The 25192-nt window shown below is 47.9% G+C and overlaps 1 protein-coding gene across 1 annotated transcript in view; it reads right to left on the minus strand.

Annotated features, from left to right (window-relative positions):
- BANF2 (BANF family member 2) overlaps positions 1-12317 on the minus strand; it is a 34090-nt gene extending 21773 nt beyond the window's left edge. Inside the window, exons 1-2 of the mRNA XM_072799961.1 lie at positions 12163-12317; positions 10890-11142 (exon numbers count right to left, since the gene is read on the minus strand). The gene's annotated coding sequence lies outside the window, so the exon portion shown is untranslated. The remainder of the gene's footprint in view (positions 1-10889; positions 11143-12162) is intronic.
- Positions 12318-25192: the final 12875 nt, after the last annotated feature.

Here is a 25192-nt window from a genome sequence, read left to right on the forward strand (position 1 = left end):
GGTGAGCTGAAGCCAGGGGTCAGAATGAAGAGGCCCCATGAGTGGGGGCCTTACAACCAGCACAAAGGCCCAAGCCACAGACTCCAGAAGTGGGTGCCAAGATACCCTTAGAAGTCCAGAAGGGCTAATGACCTGTGTGGGCCAGAGAAGCCACACTGCCATGAGATCAGGCCACTGTCCTGCAGATCCCCAGAGTATTCAAAGCCCCCTTCCCCCACTGCCATAAGGACCCACATACACCTCTCCCCACCTCCACAGGCCACAAAGCTCCTTAGGGAAGGCGGAGAAGGGCCCAGTGGTCCCTAAGGAGACACACTTTGTAACACTCTTTACAATTTGCAACTGAAAAGACAGATTAGTGGGGGGGGGGGCGGGGGCAGGGAGGGAAGACCCATTCCCCAGCTGCTAATGCTGCTGCTAATGCTTCCAGAGATGGCTCTTCCCACTGCATTATCTCAGCAATGGAAGCCACCACACCCGGAGACACCTGGGAGGTTAGAAAGGCCCAGGGTGTCAGTGACCTGAGGGTGTCAGTGACCTCCAACCCCAAAGTAGAAAAACCCAATCCCCTTGTCTCAAAGTAAGACCAACTCTCTGGCACCAATCCTGCTTCAGAATGTTCATGGGGTCAGGTGGATGCTGACTCCAGCTGGCCCCACGGTCTTGCTTAGCCCTTGCTTTCGAGTCTCTCTGTCCTGAGGGTTTTTTCTCCCAGAATAGATAGGGGGGCCAGACTGAGGAAATAAAAATACAAAATGCCCAGTTCAGTTTGAATTTCAGATAAGCAATAAATAAATTATTAGTGTAAGCACGATCTAAGTATTTCAAAAGACGGACGTACAGACATACCAAAGAAGTTACTCGTTGATTAACCGAAATTTAAATTTCACTGGGCATCCTGCATTTTTTCTGGCAGCTCTCTCCTCCATCTCTGTCTCAGCAGAAGACTCTTACATCTGCCCACACTCCGCAACGTGGGCTAGCAGGTGAGCTACAGGAGTCAGAAATCCTTCCTGTGGGGATTTCCTTCCTAGATCTTACTTTACTTCAGCCTCCTTCACTGGATCTGATGAAAGCTGCAAACTCACAAAGCTCGTAGCTAAAGGGGACACAGCATGATAATAAGTGGCTAGAGAGAGAATTGCTATGGGACAACATGTCACTCAGAAGTGGCCTCTGCGGCAAACACTAGTTAGGATGTCAGGGTGCCCCTGCTCAACTGGAAAGAACATCTGGTGCCAGCAGGGCTCACAACCGGGTTGCGAGCAAGTGGGAGAAATGAAACCAAAGGGGGCTCATGTTTGTCGAGCACCTAGCACGTGCCCAGAATGTATGGCCATGGTCCCACATAATCCTCAAAATTCATTTGGCAGCACCAGAAAATTGTTCCTGTTTTGAGAGATGGAGAGACTGAGGCCCAGAGGGGCAAGGAAGATCACATATCTAGTAAATGGTAATGTTGGGGTGTAAGTGCAGGTCTGGGTGCCTCCAAAGCCCATGCTCTTCCCTGTCCAGGATGGGAATTGGAAGAGCAACAGCAGCAATGTTAGCAGGGGCAGTCCCTGCCTGCCCACATCCTCTCGGGGCTCCCGTTCCCTCCGCCAGCACCTGTGGCTCTCCTGGCAGTGGCGAGTGAGAGTAGATGGATAAATGCCCAGTGCTGGCGTGGCTCAGGTGAGACACTTCCCAGATGTCCCCAGAGGGATCGAATCCCCAGGGCCCTTGGTGGCAACCTGCTTGTGAACAGAGTTCGCAGCCACCCTCCCTTCCTGTTTTGCCTCCTCGCCCTCCTACTTGCATGACCTGGACCCCTCTCAAATTAAGTGCTTGCACATAAATGAGATTCTCAGGGTTGGTGATGGGGAAAGCCAGGCTCAGAGAGCAGTTAGTGCCTCCCCAGGCCCCCAGGGCCCTGTGTGAAGCTCTTTCTCACATATTACCTCATTTCACCTGCCATGTGAGGAGGTGCATTCTGTGATGATCCCCATTTTACAGAGAAGATATGTTCAGCGACCCAAGGCACTCCTGGGCCTCAAACCCAAATGAGCCTCAGACTGATCTCTGTGTTCCCAAGCACTGAGTCATCAGGAGAGGCTTCCGCTGCCATTTCCGGGCAATCATCTTCTTTCTTTTCAGCGCTGGACTGAATTCCTTTACTTGGGTGCAAATACAAACTGGGACAGCTGGCCCTCAGCCAGCAAGGGGACATCTTGTGGTCTAGGTGGAACTGTACAATTTTGCAGTGTTGTAAGCACTGCATTGACTCCATCCTAAGATATGTGAGCTCACCCCCTAAGTGTCTTCTGCTTGTTCTTTGGCAGAGTACTTCGTCCCAGATTTGACTTTTCCCTTATTCCTTTTGCTCACTTTTTATGTACCTGCCCTTGTCTGCTGGTCCTCAGCATAGCAGTTCCAGTACCTTCTAAAGATCTCTCCTGTTCTGCAGATCTCTGCTTGTGAGGGTATGTGTCTATGTTCTGTGAGTTTTAGTTCAGAAATTGGCCCTACTGACTTATTCAATCTTCCTAAGTGCAAAGATCTACTTAAGACTCTCCAAAAAAATCACTAGCTTTCTTGGTTCTGACTTCAGAAAGGGAGCCTCAGCCAGAGAGTTGTATTCTTCTATTTCTGAATTGTTTCCATTCAAAGCCAGGTTCTCAAGGCCATAAAGAAAGGATTTCCCAAAGATTGCCATTGACTTCATTTATTGCATTATTTATGTGAACAGATAATGAATTATTTGTGTTGCCAATAGGACTTTTGCAGAGATTATACAAAGCAGTTTCGGTGATTTTTGGAGACCTTTTGGAGTTTTGTAGCCATCAAAAAGATAAGCCAGCCCATCTGTAAACACATTCTTGTACATGGAGCATAACCACATTCCTTGGGGGGAAGAGACTGAGTCCCCTGGCCTGGGCAGGACTGTGTTCCTCTCCTACTAAGGATCAGTCTCAGCCCTGGATTAGTCTTAATGACCCTTTTGAAATCAGATACGCTTTTGAGAATTTATTAAAGTTCAGATGAGGGGTGACAAACATAAATCCAAAGGGTCCAGATAAGTGAAAAATAAATTAATGAGGAAAAACAGTGTGAGGGCAAAGATACACAAGAACTGACCTTTGGCATTCACCAGGGAGGTCACAAAAGGTATGGGCTGTGGCTGAGTTTGGTCCCCTCTCAGGAAATTGGGTCCCAGGTGGCCAGATCTTGTGCTTGCTTTCTTTCTTCCTTTTTTAAAGATTTAATTTATTTATTTATTCATGAGAGACACAGAGAGAGAGGCAGAGACACAGGCAGAGAGAGAAGCAGGCTCACTGTGGGAAGCCCAATGCGGTACTCGATCCCAGGACCCCAGGATCACAACCTAAGCCAAAGCAGACACTCAACCACTGAGCCACGTAGGTGTCCCTTTTATGCATTATTTCAAAAGAATCTGAAAAATTTGGACTTTTTTATGCACAAGCTCCCATTTTTAAAAATGTTGGACAATAATTCAAATATTGGTAACACAATGTAGACCCAACCAAACAAAGCCATTCCACCAGTTTGCCTCTCCTGCTGTAGATTTTTCTTTCCAGAAAACTGTCCAGCTTGCACATATAAATACAATTTGACATCAAATGTCAGAAATCTGTGGACCAGGGGCCCCAGGTTATGAACCTTTGCATTCAAGTTCCAACTCGTATGAAACCTTCATCTGGGGCAAGTGGTTCTCATCCTTAAACTTGGATGTGGTTTCCTGAGGACATGTTCTGACTTTCCCCATGAAGGTCATCTACAAACTGGCAACCAGCATTCTCACCTCCACTTCCCATCTTCCCACTCAGTAACCAGACACTTACTACTCCCAGCATCTTCCTGCAAGTCCCAACTGGGATTTTCATCTCAAAAGCATCCAATCATCAGGAAAATGCAAATCGAAACCACAATAAGATATCACCTCACACCTGTTAAAATGGCTAGGGTCAAAAAGACTGGACCTGACAGCTGTTGACAAGGATGTGGAAAAAAGATAACCCTTGTGCACTGTTGGTGGGAAAGCAAAGTGGTGCAGCCACTATGGAAAACAGTATGGAGGTTCCGAAATAGGGGAACAGTATGGAAGTTCTGAAATAGAACTACCACATGACCCAGCAATTCCACTTCTGGCTATTCATTCAAAGAAAAAATGAAAACACTGGGGCACCTGGGTGGCTCAGTGGTTGAGCATCTGCCTTCAGCTCAGGTCATGATCCTGGGGTCCTGGGATCAAGCCCCACATCAGGTTCCCCACAGGGAGCCTGCTTCTCCCTCTGCCTGTGTCTCTGCCTTTCCCTCTGTGTGTCTCATGAATAAATAAATAAAATCTTCACACACACAAAAAAAGAAAATGAAAGCACTAATTCGAAAAGATAACTGCACCCACGTGTTCATTGCAGCATTATTTACAACAGCCAAGACATAGAAACAATCGAAGTGTCTACTGATAGATGAGTGGATAAAGAAAATGTGGCATATACATAAAATGGAATATCACCAGCCGTAAGAAAGAAGAAAATCTTTCCATTTTCAACAACACAAATGAAACTTGAGGGCATTATGCTAAGTGAAATAAGTTAGAGAAAGACAAATACTGTATGATCCCACTTATATGTGGCATCTAAAGCACAAAAAAACAAAAGTACACTGAGCTCATAGATACAGAGAACAGATTGGTGGTTGCCAGAGGTAGGGGGTGGGGGTCAGTAAAATGGGAGAAGAGAGTTGAAAGGCACGAACTTCCAGCTATAAAAAAGTCACAGGGATGGAACCTACAGCTTAGTGACCTTAATTAATAAAACTGTATTGTGTATTTGAAAGTTGCTTGGAGAGTAGATCTGAGAAGTTCTTAAAAATTTGTAACTATGTATGGTATTGGAGGCTAACTAGACTTATTGTGATGATCACTTTGCAATATATACAAATATCAAGTCATTATGTTGTACACCTGAAACCAGTATAATGGTGTATGTCAATGGTATCTCAATTTTAAATACCTTTAAGGAGGGGGAGAAGTATCCACTGGTGGAGACATGGTTTCTACTAATGGAAACCCGGCTGACAACGCTAGGGTGTGGTCCCTCATCTCTTCCCTTCTGGGCCTTGATTGCTGATGGCAGGTGCCCCTCCCCACCCCAGTCATGCTGGGCACTGGCTCTGCTCTCATGGGCCACCCCCCTCTCATGACATCACTGCTCCACCTGGTCTTTGAATAGAGTCATCTGGAAGTGACCAAAGAGACACAGATGCCACCCGCCTCTCATACAGAGGGAAACCTGAAAAGCCCTTTGCACTTCCTGGACTCTGAGCCATTGCCATCTGCGCCGTGCTGCTTCTCCGGGCGGCAGTGCAGAGGCAGAAGAGAGCCAAGCCAGGGCTCTGGCTGGACCTGTGTTTGATCTTGGCCTTGCAGGGACCTGGACCTGAGCCCACTTCTCCGTTACCACCGTCACACACCATCACACACCATCACGTCAGAAGTCCTCACTATGGATAGGCAAGGCATGTTGAATCCTCAGAACACATGCATGTGTAAAACCCTCCCAAGAGAGCTGTGAGGCAGGACATTTAGCCCCATCGAACAGATCAGAAAACTGAAGCTTAGCGAGGTTAACAGCACATCCACGAGTGTGTACTTGGCAGAGAGGAGCTTGAATCTCTCATGTTGAACTAATACTCATAAGTTCTGCCAACCGACCAATGGCCACTTTCTACTGTTTATAAATGTGGGCCGTTGAGTGGCTCGGAAGCACCACATGTGAAGTGCCCCGACCAGAGCGGTCCTCAGAGACGCTGTGTGATAATCGCCACGTCACATCCCCCTGACGTAAGCATCCGTCTGGACTTATGGTGCCCGCTTAGCCCCAGGCACCTTCTCTCCTCTGGCCGCCCCCTGCCTGGCACTCCCGATGTCCTGGCTGTCCCTACTCTTCCACATCTGGAACCTTCCATGTCTGGCCAACCTTGGAGCCTCTTCAACCTCACAGTGCTGCCATCTTGCTGGGCGGATGGCTGTGTTTCTCTGTTCAACCCACAGGCCTTCCTGCCAGGTCAGTGGCTCTGCCAGTGGCGAGGGGCAGGTCCCAGGCTGGGGTCAGCACTTGGGGAGCCTGATGCCCCTCCCAGGGGCTGTGCCACGGAAGAGCCCCTGCAGGGAATATCTGGGAGACAGGAGAACAGGGGGAAGGAAACAAGCAGCCCTGGGGCACAGGCCGCCCTGAGCTACAATGCAATGCTTCCATGTGGCGTCAGATTTGTCACTGTCACAGCAGTTGAGGAGACACTCCATACTAACTAGTTACCTTAACTTGCCTGAATCACTTTCCCTTTCTTGGCCTCAGTTGTTTCATCTATAAAATGGGTGAAGTGGGGTTAGGTTGATAATTTTCTAAAGTGTGCTCAAAGGAACAATAGCCTTCATTACCCCCCCACCCCCACTCTTGAGAATTCAGTGTAGGCCAGCTTATTCAAGGCTCTGACAAGTCCTGTGTGGCAAGGGAACTGCTCTGTTTTGGCCTAATCCATTGTCTCCTAAGCTTCCTGGACCACATAGCCTTTAATTTTTTTTTTCATTTATTTATGATAGTCAGAGAGAGAGAGAGAGAGGCAGAGACATAGGCAGAGGGAGAAGCAGGCTCCATGCACCGGGAGCCCGACGTGGGACTCGATCCCCGGTCTCCAGGATCGCGCCCCGGGCCAAAGGCAGGCGCTAAACCGCTGCGCCACCCAGGGATCCCCATAGCCTTTAAAGTAACTTCACTTAACATCCCTTGGGCCAGTGTTCTGAGGGACATGCCTTGGCTAATTTTCAAGTCTTTTCTGGTACTAAAGGGTTCATCCCCTTTGAGTCTGTGCTAGGGGCCAAGAGCCCTGGTTGGCTGCAGGCTCCCTGGAATTGATAAAGTCCCTCTGCTTCCCCAGCCATCACAGAACATCTGTTCTCATGGCCAACTGTGGTGAGTTCTTGGCTTCTCAAGAGCTGTCTCCCTTCTCTGATTTTTGCACCTTTCCTGACCCCATTCTGTGTGGCCTGGGTGGGACTGGCCTCATCACCTGGCTCCAGGAGCATACCTATGACCTAGGCCTGGCCGTTGAGGTAACACAACCTCCTGGCCACCATGATTGGCTCATTGTGGGCATGGGACTCCAGTGGGACCAAGCAGAGAGAACTCTGGCACTTTTGCTAGAAAGATTAGGAAAGAAATGGTGCCTTCTTCCTGGTGTGGTTGCAAAGCAGGGGATCCTCTCTTCCTTCACTTTGGGAGAGCCTTCCAGAGAGATCTCCAGAGGACAGGTAGCTGATGATAGTGACAATTTTCTGACAATATCACTGAGGGACTGGGTCCAGCCATTCCTGAAACCACAGCATGCCCATCAATCCTTTTCCATTAAGTTATTTTGAGTTTGATTCTAAACTGTAACTGAAAGAGCCCCACCCCACCAATTTTACAAGAGGTGTGGTGGGCATCCAATATTGGAGTGAAGGAGGAAGGAGCTATAGAGCTTGGAGAAGCAATGTGTGGGAAGCTTCTGGGGGATGGAGTGGGATGATTCTCATGGTGTTGTGTGGACACGAGCCTGGGGACCAGGGGAGAAGGGACTGATCACATGAACCTTGGTAATAATGAGCAATGCTTAACCCAGTGGAATGATGCACCAGGGGTTGTATTGGGACCAAACCTAAACATAGACCAGCCCTGGCAGGATGCCCTCTAATACAGGCTTTCCTGTGGTTCTGGTGGTCATGGACTCAAGGCTTGGCATCTCCTGGGAGCTTGTTAGGAATGCAGAATCTCAGGCCACACCCCAGACTTACTAATAGCAGGATCTTCATTTTAACAAGGTGCCAAGTGGTACGTGTATTCAATCCAGTTTGAGAAGCAATGTGATTGGGCTATTGGGAGTGACTGCAGGAGCATGCACAGGTGGCCATCATGAGGTCCTTCCCTCCTGTATGCCCTGCCCACCTGTATGCCTGCCCACCAGGAGGTGGGCAGTCTCCTCCACTCCCTTTATCTGGGCTTGCGAGGATTTGCTTAGACCAACAGAATGTGGTGAAGCAGTGGTGCCAAGACTGTGCTTTGCCCTCAAGAACCCTGGCAGCTCGGAATCCTCTCTCAGAAGCCAGCTGTCATAAAGTCTGACTAGAGACCTCCATGCTAACCACATGGAGATGCCATCTGGAGGCCGTGTGAGCTCCCAGTGCCATGTGAGCTGAGCCCTACCCAAATTTCTGACCCAGGGCATTGGGAGACCTAATTGACCATTGCTGTATTAAACCACTACATTTTGAGTTACACGGCAAAAGCCTACTGAGGCAGTGCCTGTCTTTCCTCCTGCAGGGTATTCACTGGCTGTAGACACTATGCTGAGCACATTCCACCTGCCAGGTGCTAATCCAGGCACTGTTCCAGGTCCAGGGTGGAGTGATCATGAGACATAGCACCCCTGCTCTTGCCCAACTGAAGTTCTTATCCAGGAAGATGGTAGCAGACAGGACAATACCGAAGCACAATGCAACAGTGGAATGTTTGTGCCCCCCACCCCCAGCATTCATATATCACCCTAACCCCTAGAGTGACATAATAGGAGGTGGGGTCTTTGGGAGGTGGTTAGGTCAGTAGGTGATTAGGATGAAACATTCATGAGTGGGATTAGTGCCCTTACAAAAGGAAGCCCAGAAAGCTCTCTTCCCACCACATGAGGCAACAACCAGAAAAAGGCTGCCCATAACTCCAAAGCGAATGCTCGCCAGAACCTGTCCATGCTGGCCTCAGATCTCAGACTTTGGCCTCCAGAACTATGAGATATGTTTGTTGTTTGTAAGCCAGTCAGTAGTGCTTTTTTATAGCAGTCTGAACTAAGATGCACGATATTTTGGAGAAATTAGTAGCAGTTTAGAGTGGAGCTGGGGACACTATCAGACAACACAGGGAAGGGTGCTCTGAGCAGACACTCTTGATCTGAGGCAGTGATGTTGGACAGGAGCAAACTGTAAAATGACCAGAGGGAAGGGCAATGCTGCCAAAGCCTCAAGGGAACTATTTGGCTTATTGGAGGCTTAGAATGATGGTTTGGTTGGTGAATGGGGTGGGGAGGAGGTGTCTTGGGGGAGAGGAGGGAATGAGGTCAAGAGATGAAATCACAAAAGTTAGCAGGGCTATAGTTACCCTGCCCGGGTACCCTGTCCTAGCCACACAAGGTATTTAGGCCAAACTGACATTAAAATTAAAATTGATAATTTGGTTTCTCAGTTCCATTAGCTACTTTTCAAGTACTCAAGAGCCACACTCATGGCTCTTGGCCATGGTACTCATGGCTCCTGGCTACCATATGGGACAGCACAGATGAGAATATCTCCCTCAATGGGGAAAGTTCTACTGGCCAGTGCTGGCTATAGAAGAAATCAGGAGTAAACCAGGGTTCAAGGTCAGACCATGTGCTCTCGAGCTTGGCACTTCATTAAATCTCTTGAGGTTCTGCTTTTCCCCAGGATTAAATGAGGTTCTCACAGCTTAACAGTGGGTATGAATTAGCCACAGCAAGATGCCAAGTCCACAAACAGTTGAACTAGGGTCTTACCAGGAGAGCATGTTCAAGGCTTCATCCATGGTAACTGGCAGCAAAAAGGCCTGTTTAACTGACTTCTTTGCAACCTCATTTAAGCTGCCAATTTGGGGCTCCCTGATGTGAAAAAAAGAACAGAGCGTGGCTACTATTTCAGGGCAGTGCGCAGAAGGGAAATTGCTACAATTAGCCAAAGCTGATTTTGATTAGCATATTTTCTTCCTTGGCGCATAACATCTGTTGGTGTGGAAACAGTCGCTCTGTCTTTTCCCATCAGGGCGAGTGGCACAGGCATTGAAGGAGGCAGGCCTGGGGGAGCCCAACAACAGCCAGGACAGAGTCAAAGAGGAGGTAAAATAGCCCCTGAGAAGCTGGGCAAGCTACCAGCAGTTTGTCCTTAGGAGGGATAAATAGGAAAGTGGCTTCCCGGCACAGGCTGGGAGGTGGGAGGTGGAGGTGCATACTGTCCTTGGAGTTGGTGAGACCTGCATTGTCATTATTGTTTGTGGCGGTGCCACGAGTCCCTGACCCCTTGGGGCAGTTACCCAACCACCCTCATCTGAGAAATTCGGACCATGACACATCTACCTGACGGGTGAGGGGCAGATTACATGAAATAATCGCTGTAAACACACTTGCAGGCAGTAAGTGCTCAGTAAGTGTTGCTGAGTCATAATCTTCATAGGAAAGAGTTTTAGGATAAGAGAGATGGGCTAAGGGATGTTTGGTCAGCATTCAGGCTGATTCCAGGGCTGGCACTGTCACCCCTTCATTCATTTATTCAACAAATACTCATGTTGGGAATTGACTCTGTGGCCTTGGATCACCCCCCAGAACCCGCCTGGCCACCTGCTTTCTACCTAGGGCCCAGCAGGTTGGTAGAGCTGGTCTCTATGGCTCCTTCCAAGCTTTCCTCACTTACAAAGTTGGCAGCCACCCTGGAAGCCCTGACCCATTTGGGTTCAAACATGGAAGGTTAGCAAGGTTTTGAGACCCAGTTCCTGCAATCTGGGATTTGGAACAGCTTTTAAAGATCTTTTGGTTCAGCTCCCCGCTGATCACAAGGGTCCTGTCCCAGCCCTGCTAACGGAAGGCACCCAGTTTGCCCGGATGCGTCCAAAGGCACTCTCTCTGCCTCCCAAAGAAGTCCATTCTATTTTCAGAGTGCTCTAATCTATGGATATGCTTGTCTGTATATGGAGTGTATAGAAATTCTAGGTTAATGTCCCTCTAAAAACGCGGCACCCAGCACAGAACATAGTTCTCAGTTTCCATATCTATAAAATGAGCACAAAAATACCTACTTCACCTTCTTGGTGGCAGGAATCAAGAGCAACGACAGGGATAGTGGATCTGATACTTAGTAGGTACTTAATGTTTGTTCCTTGTGTCCCCTAATGAGGGCTGTTGCAGGTGGAGGACTATGGATCCCTCTGGCTCCAACCTCTAGACTTCTTTTCTCTTGGCAGGGCCTGGGATGGAGCTACGATGTTCCCAGCAGGCTTGGTGGATCACTACAACTTGGACTTTCACATGTATGGAGAGGCTGGCAGTCAGCTGTCATAACAAGACAAAGAAAAGGATGATAAAGCCTGGGGTCAGAAGATTTCTCCAATTGCCTCATTCTCTGCTTTATGCATTCAGGTAAAGCCAAGAGCCTGCTTGATATCATGTGCCCCCCAAAAAACACCCCTGTGCATGCATTGTTCTGTGCCTGTGCACACCTGTTGGTTCCTACGGATGGTGAATGGTCCAGGCGGATGTGGGAAGCCAGTGGACAGACAGGGCAGTGGAGGAGGCTGGCTCTGCCTCCTGGGGCCGCCTGTGCCCATCCCCACTGTTGGCTGTTAAAGGCCTTTGGGCCTAAGACCCCCTCAAGCCACTGCTGGTGACTTAGCTGGGAAAAGCCAGCATCTTGCCCTCACCCCCCACATTCTCCCTTGTTTCCTACTCTTCCAGTGTTCTAACCCATCTACCCACTTCCCATGATGGTCTCAAATCTCTCCCACTGTCCCAAGAGGGACAGAAGGGATTTAATACACTGGGCATTACTGGGGGTTGGATTTAAAAGCAGCCAAAGAGAAAAGGCAAAGTGTACAGAGAGGAAGGCCATTATGCACAGTCAGAGGGGAGGTGGTCTCCGCATCCCTCTCGCTGCCAGAGAAGCTGCACCTGCTCACACTGCTGTGAGGGTATCACGGGGCCAATGGCTGCCTCTGCCCCAAGCTGGGACTCAGAGCGCTGCTCTAGTGGCTATGCTATCTGAGAGCCTGGCCTCCCTGCCCCAGAGTCTCTATCAGGCACCCAGATGACCTTTGCCCAGGGAGCCAGGGCAGGTGGCAGACTGGGCCTAGGAGGTGATTAGAATATCAGTTCCTGCAGATGGCAACTCCGCACAACACGTCAGGAAAGGGGTGTCTGTACCAGGGGAGGCAGCTTCCCCAGGAAGGGCTCAGGTTTGTCTTGGCACACTCCTGGACACCAGATTGGACCTGCTGCTGTGAGTCTGGGACCCCAAGGCCAGCCAGTCATCAGCTGGGTTTCTTTTCGTGGTTCTCAGAAAGTCTGAATACTCACCAAGAGTGCCTGGCAGGCCAGCGCCCCAGGTCAGCTCTTCTGGGTTGCGGTGGCCCTGTAAATGCAGGTCAGCCCTAGGAGGGTAAGCTTATATACTGGGCTCATGGGCCAGTCAGTCCTGAGATCCTGAATGGGGCCACATTGTGATGTCACACCACTGGGGTCCCCAACAAGGTCTGCTGTCACTGCTTATATCAGGAGGCTGAGAGTCTCTTCTGAAGGAATAACACATCTGGCTGCTGTTCTGGCTGGCACTGTTGAAAAAGCAACTGCTCTGCTAGAGGCTATCAGCTGGGTGACACCGTGACCCCAGTGCCGTGTGTGACCCCAGTGCCGTGTGTCCCCTACCCCGTCTGGTTTGGGTCCACACAAAGTAAACCAAGTGCCTCCTTTAATTTTTCCCACACAAATCCACCCCCAACCCTTAACTCTTCCTTTGCACATTTTCTATGATTGATTTAAAATCAAAGTCCGGGGCAGACCCATGACTTTTCCCCCACTGCCCACCTGGTATGTTCAGAGGCAAGCAGAAGAATTTAAATATTAGCTCAGAAAACAAACAGGAAAATGTGCATCTCCCCCGCCCACTCTCTTTGGTCAAACCCAACACAGATGCCTCTCAGGGCAGCTTCTGTAGCTTTGTATGCTTGCACCGCTTTCCTCTGCAGGTGATTGGTAATTCGGTACAATTTCCATTTAATAAGCCCTCATAGAAAGGGAAAGCCCACAAGAGGGGCCAGAGTCTGAAAGGTTTCTAGAAGTTCCATCCCCTTACTTCTCCGGTGCTTGAGGTCGGGAGTAGGAAGCATTCTAACCAAAGAGCACATGGCCTTGCCTTAGAAACTATCCTAAATTTTAGAGAAAACTGTTTTTCAAGCGTTAAGGTACATTTGAAACATCTGGAGGGCTTGTTAAACTACAGACTCCCTCCCCAGAATTCCTGACTTTGGTAAGTCTGGTGTAGAACTCAAGACTCTACATTTTTGACCAGTTTCCAGGTACCGTTGCTGCTGCTGGTCCAGGGAGTACACTTTAAAAAGCATTGCTTGTGTAATGTGATGGTGCTAGTCTTCTGGGTTTGATCCTAAAATAACGCTGCCAGCTGGTGGCAGTATTCAGGGGTTGCTGGAGAACAAAAGGAAGCTATAGCTTTGGGGCCAAAGCTAGCTGAGCCCTCTGAGTTCAACCTACCTGCTTTATTGAGGATCTGTTCATTGCCAGTGCTGAGCCACGTCAGGGAGGCACAGCTCATGTCTGCACCCTGCCCATGGCTTCCTGGCTTTATGACTCCTGTGCACGAAGGTAGCCTGGCTTCCAGCCGCCAACACTTATGTCTCTTTGGGGGCTTTCCCCAGCTGCTGGAGCCCACCCTGCATGCAGGCAGTGCAGGTGTGAGCTGAGGAATTGAAGTCTTCCCAGGAACCTCCTCAACCAATGACTGTTAGTGGTTGGTGGATAAATACCCCAGCTCCTTCCCACGTAGGTGGAGTAGCTTGGAGGTCTGCTCGGTGCTATCTTCCATAGGCTTCCACAGGACTGAGCCTCTGTTGCCCACAGTGGTAACTGGCTTGATAATACACCTTATCTTGCTGCCCTCCCAGAGCCTCTAAAGAAACCATTTGCCCTTGGATCCTCCTTTCAAGGTCTGTTTCTGGGGGAACCCAGGCTAAGACACCATGAATGAGGAATGGCTTTTGCCCCTCAGTAAGTTCCCGTTTAGTGGGAGAAGGACACTCTTGTGGCTTTAGTACAATCAGGAATTTCTGGGCATTGCTGGTGAGTGTCGGGTCTCCAGGCAGATGGAGACATTCTACTGGTTGCCCTTTGGAGTGTCATCAAGGATGCCTCTGCCTGGAGGAAATGGGGGAGCTCAGAGGACATCTCAGGGGGGAGACCAGGGGGAAGAAGGAGCCTGGCAACCCGCCCAAAGGTTTTCTTCCACATAGGCAGGCCTGAACGGCATCCCTACCGGGGACTGATTTGCTATGCAAATTCCTCTTGCTTCCCTTTCCCTGTACAATTTCTCCTGAAAGACGAATATGGAGGTAGACCTGGAACCATCTAAAATATGGCTCTTGCTAGGTTTGCTGGGCGCACTAGCAAGAGGGGTTGATACTTGGAGAGGGGTTGATAAGGGTCTCTGCTGGCCTGACAGGATTAATATACTTTTCTAGGTGCCCACCCCTCTGCCATGCCTGTGTCTGCCTCACATCTGAGCTGTAGCAGGGTTGATCCAACTCCTCCCTTGCCCTTGCAGTGGGTGCGATCCCTGGAATCCTCCCACGTACCCCTCGGCATCAGCCGCGTCAGCCCTCCCAGAGACCCCCGCCCCCGTACGAATCTTTGGATCGTACAAACATACGATCCAAATGAACACACTCCACATGGCATCGAAACACTCTTCAAGTTCCTGGCCCCGTCGGTCGGGACTTCATGTACAGAAATTAGGGAATGGCCTCAGTCACCAGTCGGCTGGGCATCTACCAGGCACCCCAGAGTTCTTCTTTCTCCCCAATTCAACTTGGCTTGAGGGAGTGCGAAGCGTAGTACCGGAGCATTGTGTCGAGGATAGCGTTAATCTTTCCAGCATTGCCCAGGACTCAAAAATAGTGGCTACCAAACAACTATTAGCCTTGTCTCTAGACAAAAGGATCACATACACGAAGGGGCCCGATCCCGGGACCTCATCACACAGCTGAGAGATGAAAACGGGCTCAGCTGGTACCTTCAAAGACAGCATTTTCTACATCCACTTCCTATTTTAGACTCTCACAAAAATGCCTTTGGCCTGATCCTTTTGTTTTTGTGATTAATTTAAAGGAAATCATCTAAAATATGTGAGGAATATATGCATTCACATGTTGGTTTCAGTGTTATTTAGAAATGTGGGAAATTGGAAATCATTTAAATGTCTAATAGAAATGATTGAATACATTGTAGAGAATCCTCTTGTTGGAGTATTAGGAGCCATTAACATAATGGTCACTAAGACGACAGAGAATGGTCATTTTAAGTGTAAACTTAAGAAGCAGAGGCTACAGAGAATTACAACTATGGAAACACTTGCCTGTGAAAAAATGCTCAACATTAGTGATCAGGGAAATGCAACTTAAAACTCCCCCACACTCATAAGAGTAGCTATAGTAAAAAAAAAAAAAAAAAAAAAACCAGCAATACGAAGCGTTGGCAAGAATGTGGAATAAAGGGGATCCCTGGGTGGCTCAGTGGTTGAGCGCCTGCCTTCCACCCAGGGCGTGATCCTGGGGTCCCAGGATCGAGTTCTGCATCGGGCTCCCTGCATGGAGCCTGCTTCTCCCTCTGCCTATGTCTCTGCCTCTCTCTCTCTCTGTCTCTCATGAATAAATAAATAAATAATCTTAAAAAAAAAAAACAAACAATGTGGAATAAGCTGGGGTGCCCAGGTGGCTCGGTCAGTTAGGCATCTGCCTTTGGCTCAGGTCATGGTCTCAGAGTCCTGGGATGGAATCCCACATTGGGCTCCCTGCCCAGTGGGGAGTCTGCGTCTCCCTCTCCTTCTGCCCTTCCCCATTGCTCATTCTCTCTCTCTCAAAAAAAAGAAAGAAAGAAAGAAAGAAAGAAAGACCTTAAAAAAAAAAGTGCAGAATAAGCTGAATTCCTATACATTGTAAAATGGTACAACCCCTTTGGAAAAGCACTTGGTAGTTTTCTTTAAACATACAGATCTACTAAATGACCCAGCACATCCACTTCCAGGTATTTACTCAAGAGAAATGGAAACGCCTCCACAGATGTACAGGATGTTCATAGCTGCTTTATTTGTGATGTCCCCAAATGAGAATCAACTCAAATGTTCATTAACAGGTAAATAAATAAACAAATTCATATATATATATATATTCTTGTAATGGAATATTAGTCAGCAACAAACAGAAACAAACTCCTGGTACCTACATGGTAACATGATAAAACTCAGAGACACAGTGAACAACAGAGGCCAGAGACAGAAGAATACACACTTGACTCCATAAAGTTCTGGAACAGGCAAAACTAGTCTAAGGTTGCAGAAGTTTAGTGACTTCCTGGAGGAGAGGGTGGGGTGGGGTGAGGGAGTGACTAATGGGGTAAGGGAAGTTGTGGGATAAAGAAATGTTCTAGATCTTTAGCATAGTGGTGATTACTCAGGTGCTTGTATTTGCCAGAACTCGTTAACCTTCACAGTTAAAACACATGGATTTTAAAGCATGTAAATTATACCTCGATAAGGTAATATGTGTTTGTGGTATGTGTCTATATGACATGTATGACATATCTGTACATTCATATACATGTCATATAAATACACACACACACACACACACTGCTTTTTGAGGAGGAAAAACCAGAAGGTAATACACTAAAATGTAAAAAGCAGTTGTGTTTCACTGAGTTTTCATTTTCTTTTTTTTAAAAAAAGATCTTATTTATTTATTCATGAGAGACAGAGAGAGAGAGAGTCAGAGACACAGGCAGAGGAAAAGCAGGCTTCCTGCGGGGAACCTGACACGGGACTCGATCCCGGGACTCCAGGAGTACACCCTGGGCCGAAGGCAGTGCTAAACTGCTGAGCCACCTGGGCTGCCCACTACTAATGAGTTTATAGATGATTTCTTTTTCTTGCCTTAGATTTACCAAAATTTTACCTATATGGTCCTGTCCTTTATATGATAGGATAATAAATGTTCTTTTTTTTTTTTATTCTCAAGTTGCTGGAGGCAAGCATTTATGGTAGTCTATAAACATACTTGGTTTTTATTGAGTGTGTGTGTGATGACTCCTATGGATTTCTCTGTCCACCAATCTAAATCTTCAAGCCAATTACAAATCTTGCACCCCCTACTTAATTATTCATAATATCCTTGTCAGAAACAAAAACTGTCTTATATCATGCATATCTCTTCATATATTGTTTCTTTTTAACCGCATCATGTGCTCACCAAGGGCTAGAATAATATCTTTATTCTTTGTATTCCCAACAGTCCCTAGCACAGAAAAAGCATAGAAATTTGGAGAAAATAGACTTGAGCTAGCACAGGGCCGCTATGGACAGTGGCTCAGGCTGTGCACTGCACAAACTCCAAGCAATGATACAAATGGCTCCCCCTGCTGTGTGGATAGTGTGCTCTCTGGAGTTGTGCAGAGTTCTTGGTCAGAGGCCCTGTCTGCCACTTCCTAGTTTTGTGACCCGGAGGAAGTCAATAGGAATGTCGGGATGATTGAATTGAGATAGTGTGTGTTCAAAACCCAGTGCAAACTATAACACAGTCTACAATGTTATATGTGATGATTCTCAAAATAAATCTGGTCCCTGCCTTTACGCTTTGCTCATTACCATCACTTCCTCATCAGCTTTTCCTCAATTCCCTGAAATTGTGAAACATGTTCCTGCCTCAGGGCCTTTGCACATGCTGTTCTCTCTCCCCAGAAGATTTTTGCACCGACGTCCTCTGGCAGCTGGTCTCTTTGAGTGATCCAGATTTTGGTTGCAGTGTCCCTTGAGGCTCTACCTGAGCATCCTAAAATAGACTCCTCCCCACTGTCATTTTCTATCTCGCCACCGTGTGTCATGAATATCTGAATAAGGAGGCGATTGTGCCGCCCACGGAGGGGAGGCGAGGCGAGGCGAGGCGAGGCGGGCGGCCGGGAAGCACCCCCGACTGACAGGCCTCCCGCCAGGTACTTTGTCGCCTGCTCCTTTCCCTTTTCCCTCCCCGGCTGGGAGCGAGGACGCGGGCCCATCGGCCTCTGCCCTGTTCCTCGGCCGAGTGTGGGGTTTCCCTGAAGTCCCGCCGCCGCCGCCGCGAGCGCTGCCACCGCCCCAGTGGAACTTCCTGCGCGGTGCGGAGCCTGGAGCCCGTCAGCTTTCCTGCCCGAAAGGAAGGAGCCGGTCCTCCACCACCGGCGCGCTTGGTCCGCTGAGGGCGGGAGGCCTGCCTGCAAGACGTTTGATGTGGGTTTGTAGGTGCGTCATTCGGGGAAATCGGGCCACGGCCGGCCCCCGCCCCCGTGGGCCCGCGAGCACCCCTGGGGCTGCCCACAGCCGAGGCAGGCCAGGGCCTGGAGACTCGGGCAGAAATGCACCCCCACGGCCCCTCAGAGCGCCACCCCGCACATTTCCAGAAAGCTCTTCTGCCCTCTCTCTTCCTTCTTCTTCTGAAATGTGCACGGTTCCTGGAGGGAGTCACTCCTGAGGTCCTGCTTTGCAAACCGGAAAACAGGCGGGTTGTCCCCAGTGCCTGGACCCGATGCCACCAGATAAATAGCCAGAGTCTTTTTACACCGTGGTGATGATCTAAAAGCACATATATATAAAGATTGTATTTATTTATTCATGAGAGACACAGAGAGAGAGGCAGAGACACAGGCAGAGGGGGAAGCAGGCTCCATGCAGGGAGCCCGCGTGGGACTAGAATGGGACCCCAGGATCATGCGCTGAGCCAAAGGCAGACATTCAACCACTGAACCACCCAGGGGTCGCTTAAAAGCTTATATTAAAACAAACAACGTATATTTATAAATAGAAAATAATGTAGAAGGAAAAAGGTAAAAAATGTTACTTTATGAGGTTGGGACTTCAGGGGATAATTTATACCTTCCGTGATACTTTTTCCTATATTATCTGCATCATGTACAGTGTTTATATATATATATGATAAAAAACAATAAAATGATTTCCATTTTTAGAAAATCTATCCTTGGGAATATATTTGGAGAAGAATGCAAAAATTACATGGATTATTAATATAAACCCAAATGCCTTCCTGATTTAGATGGTTTAGAGCCCAGAGCCCCCCATCCACAATAGCCACCTTCACTCTCTCGTCTTTAGAAGGCAGGCCAGGTGCAAATGTTGAAGAGACATTGCATGGTAAATCAGTAAAACTTTAGTGTGAATTAGTCCAAGTTCTTGCTTTCTGTCCCTCTCTCTCTCTTTCCCTCACACACACACCATACCACCACCACAACCACCACCATCACAGATGGCACCTAAACTCAGCAAGAATCTATGGACTCACAGTAAAATGACCCTAGAAGCAGAAAAAACAAAAGTCTGAATTAAAACAGCTCACAAATTTCTGACCAGGCCTGGAATTTTCTGATTAATAGTCTGAAGAACTGTGTCAGTGGGGCCATGGGCAACGTTCTCATCCCACCAAATCTAATTTTTCTGCAGTGCACAGTCAGATCCAAGCCTGGGCAGTTGTGCGGGGCCACACCAGGAGGCTTGATCGATGAGCTGGTTGGAAGGCCTGCCAAGCCAAAGTAGAGAGCTGAATCCAACCACCCTAGCAGGCTCTTTCAGAATTTTATTCTACTTTCTTTTTTTGCTTCTGGTTAAACACCTTCTTCAAAACTCTCACTAATGATTAAAAAAAAAAAAAAAAAAGCTGATTAACAGTTTGAGAAGAGCCACGTAATGATTAAGTGGTTGGAAAAAGATGTGGAAGAAAGGTTGAAGGAGCTGCACTCTTTAAGTCTGGAGGAAAGAACCCGGAGGAGGGTGTAGAATAATGATTTTTAAGTGCCAGGCACTTACTAATCAACTGACATACACTCTCTGAACACTTAGCAGACACCAGGCAGTGAGCGGGTGCCTCAGCTCTGTCCCAGAGCCAGGAAGAGTAAGGCTTTAAGAAATACGTACGCAGTGAGGTAGGAGTGATTTAAGATAGAAGAAAGGACTTTCAAAATCACAGGGAATTCAGAAGGAAAAACATGGGATGCAGGTAGCTTTTTTGGTAAGTTTTTCCTAAGTTTTTATCATTGTTGAAGAGTCGTAATTCCTGTACACAGATTCCCCTTTTTTTTTTTTTTTAAGATTTTTTGTTCATTTATTCATGAGAGACACAGAGGCAGAGACACAGGCAAAGGGAAAAGCAGGCTCCCCGTGGGGAGCCCGATGTGGGACTCGATCCTGGGACCCCGGGAACACAACCTGAGCCAAAGGCAGGTGTTCAGCCGCTGAGCCACCCAGGTGCCCCCTGCACACATTCTGCCGGTGACCTCTGGTGCCCAATCGTACCAGAGCAGCCTCTACATGGAGCTGGTAAGGGGGGGAAATGCTCTGTGGAGGACACAGTTCTGTGAGCTCAGCAAGGGCAGAGGGAAAGCGGGCAAACTGAGAACCCAATTCTGGAATGAATGACCAAAGGCAGCTCCTGAAAGGTGGAGTGGAAGGGAAGGATCCAAACTGGGGCGGGGGCACTGGCCCGTGGAATTCCACAGACGTCGGGCAGAGAGATGCAGACTGGATGTGGTGGGAACCATTGCAGGCTCCTGAGGGGGAGGCAAGCCAGGCTGGGAGCAGTCTTGCGGGAAAGTTAAGTTTGCTAAAAGCGAGCAGGACAGATTGGAAGGAGAAAGAGTGAAAAAAGACATTGAGGCCTTTCACAGTTCCTGCATACAATTTCACTCTGTTTACTTCAGAGCACTTACCGCAAGCTGAATGTTGGTCTAACGAATTATTGATCGCCCGCCCCCATCTCTCCTAAACTGTAAGCTCACGGAGCGTAGGGTCCTATGGGCTGGTTCTCTGCTGAATTCTTAGCACCCAGCAGAGGCTCTAGCATGCAGTAATGCTCCATAAATATTTATTGAGTGAAAGAAGTAAATCAGGAATGGGGCACAAAGTTCTAGAGTCCTGAGTTCTTCATCGGTGGTGATCACAGAGAAGAGCAGGATGTCTAACTAGCGAGGCTACTGACGGATGCTTGCTGCTTGAGGCTAGAAAAATGAAGCCGCATTACTGAGGCTTCTGACTCAGTGGCTCTCAGACTTTGTCCCAGGATGTCCCAGGCCCTGCCAAACTGACCTCAGGGCTGCAAAACGTTGCTCATGACTGGCACCTCCCATCTGAGACAGGGGAGTGTGATTCCAGAACCCAGAGGGTGTATTAAGGAAAGATGCCATTTTTGGAGTCTCCGAGGCTTATCTAACGTCGTCGTAAGTGTGAAATCTTGAGCAAGTTACTGCATTTCTCCGAAGTCACCTGCCTCATCTGTACTGAGGGCACAATAATAATACTTCCCTCTGTGCGTCTAGTAAGGATCATCTCCAAAGCACTTTAGAAATAGTAAAAGTGCCAGATATACATCATCCATCTATTTTTGGTTTCCCCTTGCTTTCTTTGGGGACTCACAGCCAACCACTGGGTCAGTCCTCATTTGTGCAAGATTCCTAACTCCGAGCTCACTTCCAATGTCACCCACACAAAACCAAACGTTCTTACCCAAGTGGCTCATTACTATCACCAGCAACCATAAAAATTGGTAAATTGGGTTCTTGCTGACCATCCAATTTCTTTGTGTAAATATTGTTTTCTTCTGACACTTATTAGAGCCTGTCTATAGGGATTTTTCTTCAAGTGTATAATAAAATTACTCTGATTTTATGTAGTGTTACTGCAAAACTTAAACCGTTTGGGATATCATAAGACTTCTGCTCTAGATTTTGCAAAAGTATAAATGTGCTGCCTGTGGAGTGGAAGGAGCTGCATTCTCTTTTAAAACTTTTAGATCTTAAATTTGTGTTTAAAGCACCTCAAAGGGCCCTACATTCATTCATTCGTTTGTCCATTCATTCAAGAAATGATTGTGAGTTTCACACCAACATCATTGGCGGCCTGTTGACATCTAGTCCACCATTCCTGGGCATCTCAACCACGATCTTCTTCCTCAGGGCTTTGTCTGTGGTGTGGGCTAGAAATACCAGAAGCAGCCTCCAACCCGTGACAGAGAGGTGTCAGTGAATGAGTGCCCAGCCTTCCTGGCTTCCCAGTTCGGGTGATGCTGAGACATACTCCACACTGTCTCCCAGAGTTCCTTCATGGAATGGGGTGCCAGCTGCCTAGAGAGGAAACTTGCTGAGGATGCACTGCTCATCAGCTGTCTTCTCTTCCGGTCTCCCTTCTCTGCACCCTTCCTGGTGATTCTGGGATCACCTTCCAAATAAACTGTCTTCATTTGAACCTTCTCCTCAATGTCTTCTTCTGGGGAGACCCAGTCTCAGGGGAGTTTGTACCCAAATCAAGGCAGTGGGCTAGGTTTTCAAGGGAACATGATGGTGCATCAGACTGAGCTACCGACCCCAACGAGTCTGAGGTTCAGACAAAGAATGAGATGTGTGCAGAAATGCCGACATGAATGTGTACAATTTCAAATCCTGTTGGGTCTCTCTCTCTCTTTCTCACACACACACCCCCTCCACTCTGGTGCAGGTGACTATTATATTCAGTGGTGCGGAGGAGCCAGCTGGCTCATGACAGCTGATTGTTAGATTTTTAAGAATTTTTCAAGCAGGGACGCCTGAGTGGCTCAACGGTTGAACGTCTGCCTTTGGCTCAGAGCATGATCCCGGAGGTCCAGGATCGAGTCCCACATCGGGCTCCCTGCATGGAGCCTGCTTCTCCTTCTGCCTGTGTCTCTGCCTCTCTCTCTCTGTCTCTCATGAATAAATAAATTAAATATTTTTTAAAAGAATTTTTCAAGCAGATCATCAAACACAGCCATTCTATTAAAAATGTAATGATGTAAACTTACAATAAAATAGATTGTATGAAAAACAAAGGTAATAAATATTCAACATCATCTCTTTTCCAATTATTTCACTACATTTTACTATTACACATGCCCTTGAGATTATTTGTGAGATTATCTCTGTGGTATATAATGGCATATTACTGCAATTTCTTCCCCCCTTTGTGTTCAGTGATTCAGCAGCTTGAAATCAGCTTTGATGGGAGTATTGACAGGATGGAAATTGGCAATTGCTGCAAATTAGGAATACCCTCTCTACCCCCTACCTCCAGAGCCAGATGTTAAATATTTACCAGCATCTTACCTTGCCTGGAATCTTGCAAAAGCCTCCCAGCTGGTTTGGGGATCCACATGAGATCCAAATCTTAACTAATGCCAATGTGGTCTTTTAAAAATGTAGATCATATCGTAAGACTTTCCTGTTTAAAGCTCCCCACTCCCATTGGCTTCCCAATACCTCCTAAGAATGTGGGACCTAGGTATCTTCCTGCCTTGCTCATCCCTTGCCTTTGCCTCCTGCCCTCCGTGAGCTCCAGGCACACAGCCTTCTTCCTGTTTCCCTGAACCACCTGCTAAGCTCCTCCCTACCACAGGATTTTTTTTTTTTTCTTATTCTTCTTATCCTTCTTTCCAGGACAAGATCAACTTCTTCTCCTGTTCAGGTGTCAACTCAACCATCACCTCCCCAGAGAGATTTCCTCTGATCATGTTCTTTACATCCATTGCCCTCCCCATTCCCAGATCCCTGCCCTCTCCATTGCTAGAGGCCGTTCTCTTCCTTGAGCCCTTGGCACCATTTTAATTCATCTTGTTTATTTATCAGTTGACTTGTCTACTTTTTTCTCTAGCTAGAATGTGAGCTCCATCAGAGGAAACCCTTTGCTTTTTTCCTGGCTGTCTCTATCACAGAGAACAGTGACTGACACAGAGTAGTACTGAGTTGGATTCATCTATTGGATGGATGGATGGATGGATGGATGGATGCACATGGCTTCCACTCTCCCCTCTCTCATTTTTCTCTGACCCCTCCACAATTTGGTGGCCACCTTATCTAAACCTACCCCTCCTCTAAAACTATTTCCCCAAGGTCCCTGGTGACTCCTGAGTTGCCACATTTAACACATAATCTAGTCTTTGTCTTGCTGGATTTCCAGGCTACATTTAACAATGCTTACCTTTTTTCACTTCTTGAAACTCTCTCCCCTGCTATGAACCCCCCTACTTTCTGGATTTACTCTTCCTGTTTTTCTTGGATTCAAGGTAGATTGCATCAGTAGTGTCATTTCTTTAACGCTGCCCATATTTCAACTCCTGTTGAATCTAGGCTTGTCCACCTGAGATGCTTTGGCCAATAGAATGTGGTGGAAGTGACACAGTTATAAGCCTCCCGGAGACCTCGTGTATTTCTGCTTGTTTTCCTATGCTTCACCCATCACTGAGAGGCAAATATCTCCTCTACCTCTCTGATCCAAGGGAAGAGAGTGAGCCATGTGGAGCAGAACTTCTAAAAAGCCCCAATCAAGCCCAAACAAGACATGAACCCCAGCCTACAAAAAACCCATGCGTGAGCCAGCCAAGATCAGCCAAGTCTCAAGCCTGTTTTAAGCCACTGAGTTTTGGAGTGATTTATTATGCAGCAATAGCTGATCGATGCAGATTCCTTTTTTTGGGTTTTCCTTTCTCTGTCCGGGACTCTAATACAGGCTTTCTCTTGTCCCCACCTACATGCAGCTCCCAGCTCTATATGCTGTGTGTGATTATCCCCATTCTTAAGGCTCAAACCCTCACTCCTGTTCTTAGCTTTTCAGTCTGTGTTACCCTTGCTGGCCTCAGCACCTGAGCTTCACAGAAACAGTAACTCCACCTGGACTTCCCTCAGGCTCCTCAAATTCCATGTGTCAACAAACGTGCAACATCCTCCCCAATTCCTGTCCCCTATTTTTCATTCCCCTGTGGGTCCTGCCCCAGTGGTGTCACTCAGGCCAGGAGCAAGGGCTCACAGGTGGCAGATCCCTATCCCGCACACTCCATGGTCACCAAACCTCACCTACTTCACCTCCTAATTGCCCCTTATGAAGTATCATTGCACCTCCCTCTCCTGCCACTGCCCCATTTGTTGCAAGCCCTCATCACTGGAGCTATTAAAATGATTTCCCAACCTAGTGGGCCCCCAACCAAGCCAAGCATCACTACCACCAGAGAGTGCTAAAGGAGTGATATCAGCCTTCATGGATCACAAATTTCTCCTTGCTTGAAGTCCCCCTACCCCTCCCCACACACATGTAGCTACAGTATGCCTTCCAGTATCTGGCACCAAGTGCAGAGGTTCTGTGTGCAGATGCTGAAGCCCAACACTCTCCTCTGACTAGCCTTGTAACGTTGGGCAGGTTTCTCAACCTCCCTGTGCCTCAGTTTCCTCATCTTTAAAATGGAGAAAATAACTGTTCCCCCTGTACTGAGTTGTTCTGAAAGTCAAA

The sequence above is a fragment of the Canis lupus genome, chromosome 26 (assembly GCF_048164855.1).
Source record: "Canis lupus baileyi chromosome 26, mCanLup2.hap1, whole genome shotgun sequence".
Taxonomy (NCBI): domain Eukaryota; kingdom Metazoa; phylum Chordata; class Mammalia; order Carnivora; family Canidae; genus Canis; species Canis lupus.